Here is a 10,049-nt window from a genome sequence, read left to right on the forward strand (position 1 = left end):
ATATATATATATATATATATTAGTTATAATAACAGAAATTTAAACAATATACACCTGTAAAAAAACAGGTTTAAACATCATGTGCAAATAATCAGTCAATGGCAATAATAAGTACGGTAGGTCTTTCTTTAATTTGTATAAAATTTCAAATAGGCCTAGCATTACAGTGTCGTGTTCGATCAGTTTATAACAATCGCTTTAAAAACCTCCCTAAATGAAAAAAAAAACTTTTCAAAATTGATCAGATACGGCCTATAAGCTTAAAACCCTTCCCATCGGTACTATGCTATTTATGGGGCCTACGTCACCAAAATTATTTCCACTCCCCCGACAGATAATAAGCCTATTAATGTTATTACTTCATCTATATTTACAATATTGTTGTTATTATTGCACTCTATTTCAGTCTGCAAAATTGAAGTATAACCTAATAAATAAACTAATAGGCATATAAGAAGTATTGAGATAGCAAACCAATGACAATTTACCAGTCAAAAATTACAATGCGTAGGCCGTTGTCATGCAGCGGTGTTCACGCGGCGCACTGCGACGCATCGTTTTTATAGCTTGAGTGATGATTAAGATTAATAAATACCAAAAATTAAAACGCAAATTCTCATCTCGGTTGATACAGTTTCATAGCATTCAGGTTTCAATCAACGACTTACTGCAATGTTTTTTGTTCGTATCTTCCCAAATCCAAATAAGGATACGAGTTGTTCAACACGAATCATATAAACCCAGGCCTGAATGGAAAAAAAAAATTGATTATCAGTATTGGAACTTGTCGGACTAAAAGTTAACAAGCCTATGCAAAAATTTTGGGCCCATGCGGTTATTAAATAACTTAATTTTGTTATACAGTAGGGACACCTGGGTACTCATGTAAGTGTTAAGCAAATTAATTATTATCGGCTTGTCATTGATGCATTAATAGGCCTAATCCTACAGAATGTTTATTTATTTTTAATTTTTTAATTTTTTGCAGAAACTGAGAAATGTGAAATGATAATTTCTCGTTTAGTGCTATAGGCCCACCCTTATGAGGACCTAGCGTCATCTGTTACTGTTTACTGGTAACAGAGTGAAATTAAACTAATTTCTTCGTTGATGTTTGACGAATTTCTTTGCTGTTGTCATGTTCGTGAATGTTGATAATATAGCAAGAATTTGTCGTAATTATATTACCTAATTTGTCATAATTAGCCGACGTGAATCCCAACTGGATTGTTTTAACAGTAAGTAATTGAAAAGACGCAAACGCACTTGTTGGTCGATGGTTGATGTCCAGTGGGTAGGCATACCGCGTGGACACCAAGTTATTGGTACCCAAACACCTTTAGTACAACAAAAGCGGGTTAAATTTGCGGAGAATCCCGTCTCCTAGAGTGTATTTGACCTTTACCCTATTATTAAAAATGGCATCACGAAAACCGAGCCACACATAAGAAACAACACACCGCATGGTGGGCGTAATAATAGTATAGTTGAGGCTGACTATCGAGTTTTCTAGCATAGGGAGGTTGTACACTGACACGGGTAGTTGCCTAATGGCCTTAATTGACAGGCCAAATATCGGCGGCTTTGAACACCACCTCCTTGGTTATGAACGAATTTTGGCCACGGTATCCAACCACGAGTCGCGTGCGACGTTCCGTACACAACGCTATCGTTCGATAATTGGTAATCATGGACTGCGCGTAGAATTTCAGTCGATTCATTTTCAGTTTGCTGTAATTGGATACCTTCATAAATGTTGTGATTTTCGAGATAATTTTTGCTTGCATGCCTTTGCACTTTCTACTGCGCTCACAGTTTTACTATCGCCAGGGGCTCCTCAGCTTCTAAAATAGTAGCCTGACCTTGGCGGACTCAGATGTAAGCTGAAGAAACGGATATGGTGTTAGGTTGCGCGCAAAGCTAACTTAAGTAGTACTATATAACGAATTGAATGCCAAGGTCACGAGAATAATAAAGTATATATAATCAGAAATATAATACATCGGTGAATGAGGACGTGAGAAAGGATGACAGCAATACGAGAACCAGTGTTTCATTCAGCCGAGCTACCGTCAGATATTTCATTTTTCAACATGATGGCCTAGTTTCAGCAGCGACCAGTGTGTTCGTGAACGTTTCTCTATTTCAGCGGGTTGCCGAGCTGCATCAGGACGCATAGATTTCGCACTTAATCCAGTGACTGGTGCGCAAACACTGTATTGAATTTGTCGAATTATCAACAAGCTACCCATGGAGGCAACCCTGCCAACGCTATCCTGTCCCCTCTGATTAAATTACAACGTAATTTCATAATTATTATCGCATGTTTCTGGATTGTAGAGAGGTAAACTTGCATAGTATAAGGTTGCCTTTCACCGACAGAGATCTACAGCGGGAAATGTCGGCTTCCAACGGTTTCGCTGTTTCTTTGACGTAAAAATCAAGACCAAGATTCCAAGAGATAATGTTGAAATATTTAGACTAACTAGCTGATGAATGTCAAAAGGAAATCTTCAAACAAAGACTGAAGAATTTCTTAAATATGATTTTTAGCCGACAAAATATCTTCAACGAAATGAACCAATGAGTAACAAATATGTCGTATTCTTTCCCCTAAGAAATCACTTTCATTAAAAAACAACCTTACATCGTGACTGTAATATTTCCCCATTTTCAACCTAGACCCCTACTCATTTATTTATTCGTGCATGATATATTTCCTCCATGATTCGTGTAAGTTGTATAGGCCTATTTAACAACTACCACAATATTGATTTTATTAAGAAAATTAATTATTTAGGCCTAACTGGTTTTTAATTAATTGCTCATTATTTATTTAATCGTATAGGCCTACACTCACCTAAGCTGGTTCTTTATCATTATTTTATTTAGCCATCATTCGAGACATAATATTTGGCCATCTTAGGCGCAATGTCTATTCAATGCTAATGTCTTCATGCCATCAACTTCAATGTACTCCCTCTGCACATGCTTCCGTTCCGTACCAAGCAGTTATTTACTTATTTTTCCTTTCGATTATTATCAACATATCAATACGGTGCTTAACTCATTCATAGGCGTATTATAGGCATGGTTTGCATTCATCACACTGTATTCAATGGTTACAAAGTAAAAGTTAACGTGTGCTTTCCTCTTCAGGTGACTGTTCTTAAATCCATTAAGTTATTAATGATTCGATTCTGCAATAAAGCCAATCAGTCAGTTACACATATTTATTGTATATTTTGACTTATGTCTGGTGTTGGTATTATTATTGATTCATTATCAAATAGTTCTGCAAAATGAACCTTCAGGTAGGACGAAATCCAGCTTCTTCGCTACCAACGAAATAAGATACAATACAGAGGCTCCCTCTGTTGTTTAGAAAATGAAATTTGTCAGAACCTACGAAATAATGAATAGAATTTACGATGTTGTCATGTTTGAAGCTAAATCAGAGATTTCGATGAAAAAATTGGTTACATTAACACAGTTCCAAATTAATTCACAACTACAGCTTCCTGACTAGTTCTAGCCTATCAACTATTTTTCTTATCGTGTCCACACACTTACATTTCGTTTTAGCCAGAACTGAACACAGTTTCCAGCACAAACATTGTACTCTGGTCCATCAAATTAATGGCATGATGAAAATTATAGTAAAGCAGATGTTGACTTGATCTTGTGTGTAGCCTAAACCTATAGATTATTTTATATGATACAAAGTTGCGTGGACAAGGCAAAAAATTGTGTCCAACAATGGCTGGGCGAAATTTAGTCGTATTTGGACTCGATAAGAAGAACTATAGATGTATAGATGTAATTTTGCCCTACCTAACGTGGAAATGTACTGAATACTCAGTACGCTTGAAAACAATTGTGAAAAAAGTTGTTATTGCAAGTTATTGTCTATTCCATCACGACAATAACAATTACTATCAAGAACTAAAGATATTCACACGTGTAGAAGGTATTACGGATACCTTATCTGAATTTGACATTGATGAATTATGGGACGCATGATTAACTGATAACTCAATGGTAATTAGGAACAAATTGATGATAATAACAAACTATCTGTACTAGAAACAATAATTATAATAATATTGATAATACTAATTATAATAATATTATAATAACAATAAAGCTAATTAGTTATAATTATGATTATTAATTGTTATTATTAATGTTATTATTATTATATCATTTTATTATGCCTATTATGTAGTAAGTAATTTATTTGGAAACTTTTTTAACAGCACACTTCAAAATTCAAAAAGAAATACAGTACTATAAAACTTTAAACAGTGCAACTGACATAAAATAAATAAAAGGCAGAAATAGAAACGATAACCAAAGGTACGGTAATAAAGAATACAAATGAAGTGTATAAAAAAAAATTAAATATGCGAAATAAAACAAATTACTAATATTTACCTTTACAGAATTATGTATACGTAAGTATAAATATAAATATATATGTATATGTATATATATATATATATATACATATATATATACATGTGCATACATACACCTACAAATTAAATTCAAAATCAAATAGCAACACCACTAAAAGGAATCCAACACAAGATACAGTAAATAAGCTAAATTATAACAAGGTAAACATATTAAAAGCAGGCCTACAAAATAATAAAGCACCAACTGACCACAAGGTCCAAAAAAATGTATAGTCCTAACAGATTAAAATTTCAAATAAGAGCAAATCTTTGTATTACTAATAGTATTAGAATTAGTAATGTGGAAAAGCAATACTTAAAGAAATATTATAATTTACACATTTTTTAGGCAAGATCTTCTTTTGAATGCTATCTGTGTGCACACTTTACAGAATTTATCAATAGTCCTATTAGATCCTTATGATAACTAGGCCAGTACTGTATAACTTGCGTTATAAGTATGCCTATGATGTCTGTTTATACCGTGTGTATACATTCTTTGAGCATACATTCGCAGCAGGGACATCGTCACCTCAATGATCTTATAAATGTCGTGCGGCGGTGAGCATTTGCGGTTAAATTTATAGTTAACAAAGAATATCAATTAATTAAAAGAACCTATTGTGAAGCTGTCCTGAAGTAGGTATCACTATGACAACTCTATTAATATAGACTTATTTTTCCTACTTAAATTAATTTTCGTAAATACGAACAATACCGCTACATAAAATGATAGTTCCTATATTAATGATTATCATTATTACATTAATGATGCAATGCTAAGAATATTTAATAAGACATTTTGTACCGCGCCTTTTCCAGAGAAATGATATTGTGTCTATAAGGCGAAGGCTTGTAGACAGCGGTGAACACGTCTGTTACTAGTTTTGTATTATTTGTCTTTGTGAGTATAGAGAATTATTAGGTTTACAATATCGGTGATACTATAGGCCTAGTGTTAGCCATTTGTTACTGCGGGTTTGGTTTTGTTTTAGAACCACGCCAAATGATGTGTGACCTACGGATATAGATTGATGGATGGATGGTTTTATGGATGGATAGATGAATGAATTGATGGATTGATGAATGTGTTATGAAGTAAACTGATAAATGGTTAGGTGGATTGAAGGATGGATGGATGAATGAATGAATGAATGAATGAATGAATGAATGAATGAATGAATGAATAAATGAATGACAGAGTGAATGAATGAATGAATGAATGGATAAATGAATGAATGAATGAATGAATGAATGAATGAATGAATGAATGAATGAATGAATGAATGAATAAATGAATGAATGAATAAGGAATGGATAGATGGGTGGGTGGAAGGATGGATGGACGTACGGGCGGATGAATGTATGGATAGATCGATGGATAGATGTCTGGATGGATGGATGGGTGCACGAATGGGTGGGTGGGTGGATGGATTGATGATTAAGGAGAACTGATGTAAACAAGATCTTACTGAGGTATATGTCATGTCCTGTATAGTGTTAACGATGTTTTAAATAAATAAATTTAATTATACAAGTTCAAACAAATTCAGATAATTTTCAATTTTTTAATAAGCGCATATTGCAAAGTCATGGAACATATGTGGGCAAAAAAATAAAACTTTGCCAAATTCATCAGCCTTGAATTATGAAGTAGTAGGAAAATGACCTGTCGCCCTGCTCCAAGCCAGAGAGCTGTCATAATCCACTAAGTTAGTAAGACGTAAGTGTATCAATGAGGAAGTTTTCTATTGCGATTTTGTAAACCCTCCGGGTACAAGTGGGTAGCAGATCTGTTGGTCGGTGTAGCCATGGTGCGGCTAATCATAGATCCAATTTCAGTTTAATGAAATGCGGTGTTCTTTCGCATGCATCGCCGGATTCAATGTACAGTACTTGAAATCAATGTGTCTGTATTTATTATTCATTATAACAACATTTTGGACATAAACTTCGACAGCTTTGTTGAGTTGTCCTGAAATATCTAGTTGCCCTCCAATATGAGCCCACTTTACATGTAATACGGTCATAATAATTACCTCTATGTCTAAGCCTCACTTTTTAAGATTGTCGCTTTTTCGTTTTCTCGACATTGTAATTTAAAAAGTGATTTTCTTTCAATTCATCATTTATTTGACTACTTGTAATCAAACATTGAAATTAATTAAATAGAAACATTAAAAGTTATTGATACAAAAGACCGTACAAACTGACATACAAAAACTCTTAGGCCTACGAGTTCGTTACTATCGCCCCATAATACAATGAAAATTAGTAATATTATGTTGAATTACTATCAGACTAATAAAATAAGTTACGGTTTATTATTACCTATTCTGTTTTGATATAGGCCTATATTTAAACAAACAAAATGTTATTTAGATTAAGTTTTTTGTTCATTAAGTTAAAGGAAATTAGATTTTGCTATTTATAATTTCAAAAAGCTTAACATTACTTGTTTTGTATAAAAAAATAAATAAAATGTGATTTTGTTTTTTATTTTAAGAAGGAAAATGCTTACAATTCTCCTGTTTTTTTTTGTTTTTTTTTAATGGCTCTCATGCTTGCGACCTCTGGTCTTTAAGCCGGTTTTCCACTAGGCGAATTTATTCGCGCGAATCGAAAGCGTTGGTTCATACGCATGCACATTCACATTTCTATCGGGTTTTAGCGAAGCAAAAAAAATGCGCAACCAATCAGAGCTCAGAAAGGGTACCGAAGATTTGATTCGCGCGAATAAATTCGCCTAATGGAAAACAGGTTTAATGAGTCTCCCAGATCCTACAATTTCAATTTTCTTGTATACTTTTTTGTAACTTTATGATTTTATGTAGGTTTGATTACATTTATTTGTAATTGTGTGTGATTATACGTTTTATATTTGTTCTATGGGCCCTATATCTCCTAAATATTTTGCTCTCATTCGACTTATTATTTTTTATGAATTCTTAAAATTTTCTTTCAGAAATTTTAGTTTTGCCTAGAATGTTCTACTTACCATTACCAATGGACTTTCTATTTTGTGTTTTGGTTTTAAATGCCTATGACCTAGGCCTATATTGTTTGGGCCGGGCAAAGGTGTCGTTAAGTTTGTAAACTGTTAGCTCCAGCTCTTTCGTTTCCTACCTACGTAACAAGTGTAAGGCCTACATTTAAGATTAATAACAATCAAACCAAATATACAACTCGCATATAAATACTAATTTCGTTACGATATTTTAAAGTTTAATATTTCAGACATTGCATGCATTTTATGACATCGCCATTAGTAAGTGTGTTGATATCTTAAAAGGGCCATGAAGGCTTTTATGCATGAACTAATGACCCCATGAACAGGAATTTAAGCTTCACTTCGTGCGCGAGGTTGACTGACCATTATCCTTAATATTTTTTTAATCAATTGGTATTCATTAAACCAATGTTTTCGTATTACGATTAGGCTACATTTAAACGAAAACATTTTCTTATACATTTAAAATAAAATTATTCGCCCGTCCGTCCGTTATAGGGTGCTATACTGTCCATGCTCAAGTTTTATTTGTTAATATAATTCGTAATTTAGCTGCAAAACTACAGTGATTATAGTTTGACTACAAAACAACAATAGTCCTACATATATAAATTCCAAATTGTAGGGTAAAGTCATGGACCTGGATTACTACTATAGAGCCCTACCTTTCGAACACTTCCTTTTAAGTGGACACCCCTTACCGGACACTTTTTCGGCCACATAAAAAAGTATATTTTTCGACACTACGGCTAACACCAATTCAGGGGACACCCCTATTAAGGGGACACATTTTTTCTCACTGTACCTACCAGAATGAGAGGAAAGTGATTCACCCTCCTTTCTGTACCTGAAATTTCTAAGGTGTTCATATTTTGATATAATGCAATATAGGTTTGCCCATTTATGATTTTGATGTATGGTATCACGTGACCTATACGGCGATGTGCCTCTCAAAACAGGCCTTCATTTTGGTCTTAATCCAGTGAATTTTGTCGCATAATATTCACTGTGGGACTCATTATTGCCATGGTGACCGATTTAAAAGCAGAAGCACACTTGGTTCATTTGATGTTGCAGAGCTTTTTTTGAGCCGTAATAACGTTATCTTAGGATAGATAATACCGGTACGGTACTCTTTATTATAGGCCTATTATAAAATGTTTTTAAAGCAGGCATTCTCTCTTACTTTTTGTTTTTTAAGCAATAGTCCGTACTTAGGCTTTGCTTTCTTTGATCTATTAGGCCTACAGATTTATTTAGAATTATGAGATTGATAGCGTATACGTTTGTAATAAAAACCTTTTGTCAGAGTTGAATAAAACAACTTTTAAATCATTGTGGAGCTTCTTTAAGTGCGATATCTTATTGAAAAAATTAACAGGGATATTATGTATAATGACAAAGAAAATGGTGAACGAAAATGGGAAAAAATACAAAATACTATTGTAACAACATAAGAAAATGTAATAATGAATATTGGTCAGGTAGTATATTTTGTAGAAATCACACTAGTAAAACCATTTATTCCGAAGTACCAAATATAACTTTAAAAATGATAGGCCTAATGAAAGGCTGTAAACATTAAAAGAAAAAAAAAGTATTTTGTTTTTGTAATACAAATGTTTTTTTTCTAAGAAAAATGCTAAGGTAAATGGTGTAAACATTAAATATGATATGGTAATTGGAAGGAATTATGTACAATGAAAATGAAAAAATAAATATATTTAAGAAGTAAGTGGAAGATATATAACTTTAAAAAAAAAACAAGACTTTAAAAAAAATATATGTTACAGAGGGAAAGAATGAAAAAAATATATATTCCAATGAAAGCAAGGATTAAAATAAAATCCTTGATAGAATTGATCTAATTAATTTTATCTTCAGTGAGAATTATATTGTATATAAGCATGAGTACTATGTAAAATTTGTAAGGTACTGTGCATGTTATAAATAACAATTGTGTATTACATTGGAGAACGTATTATTGATATATTACATGGAATGACAATAAAGGTGGGAAACACCCAAGAAAGAAAAAATGAAAACGTTTCTCAAGGGCATGGGCCTAGAGGACGAAAGTTTAAGGAAAATTATATCATATTTGTGGGATAACAAAATTAAAATATCAAAATGTTTGAGGTATTTGGGGCGTCTTATAGAATATCAATAAAGGATTCCATAATAATTTAGGCCCTTTATTGTCTTATTATTATTGGTGTTTATTCAAAAACATAAAAATTAGTAACCAGAAGCTAAAATTAAAATTATAATCATGTGTATTAACGTTGTTAAAATTCAAACAATACGCCTTCCATAAGATAAAAAAAAAGGCGATTGCGCGAATCTATAAATATTGCAAATTAAGGTAAAAGCTAAAACTTTTAACAAATATTTAAAAATCATAATAAAAATGATAAAATCGCAATGATTACTGTATAACAGTTAGTAACGCAAAAGCCTTGTAAAGTTAGGCGCAAGACTGTCAGGTAAATTTAGTAAGTACGGTACGGTATATTATAGGTCTATGTTAAGTTTGAAATTCGTAAATTAAGATGAAATAAAGAACAATTCTTTGCACT

Source organism: Anneissia japonica, unplaced genomic scaffold (genome assembly GCF_011630105.1).
Source record: "Anneissia japonica isolate Jap-2015-1 unplaced genomic scaffold, ASM1163010v1 scaffold287834_len5846547_cov211, whole genome shotgun sequence".
Classification (NCBI taxonomy): domain Eukaryota; kingdom Metazoa; phylum Echinodermata; class Crinoidea; order Comatulida; family Comatulidae; genus Anneissia; species Anneissia japonica.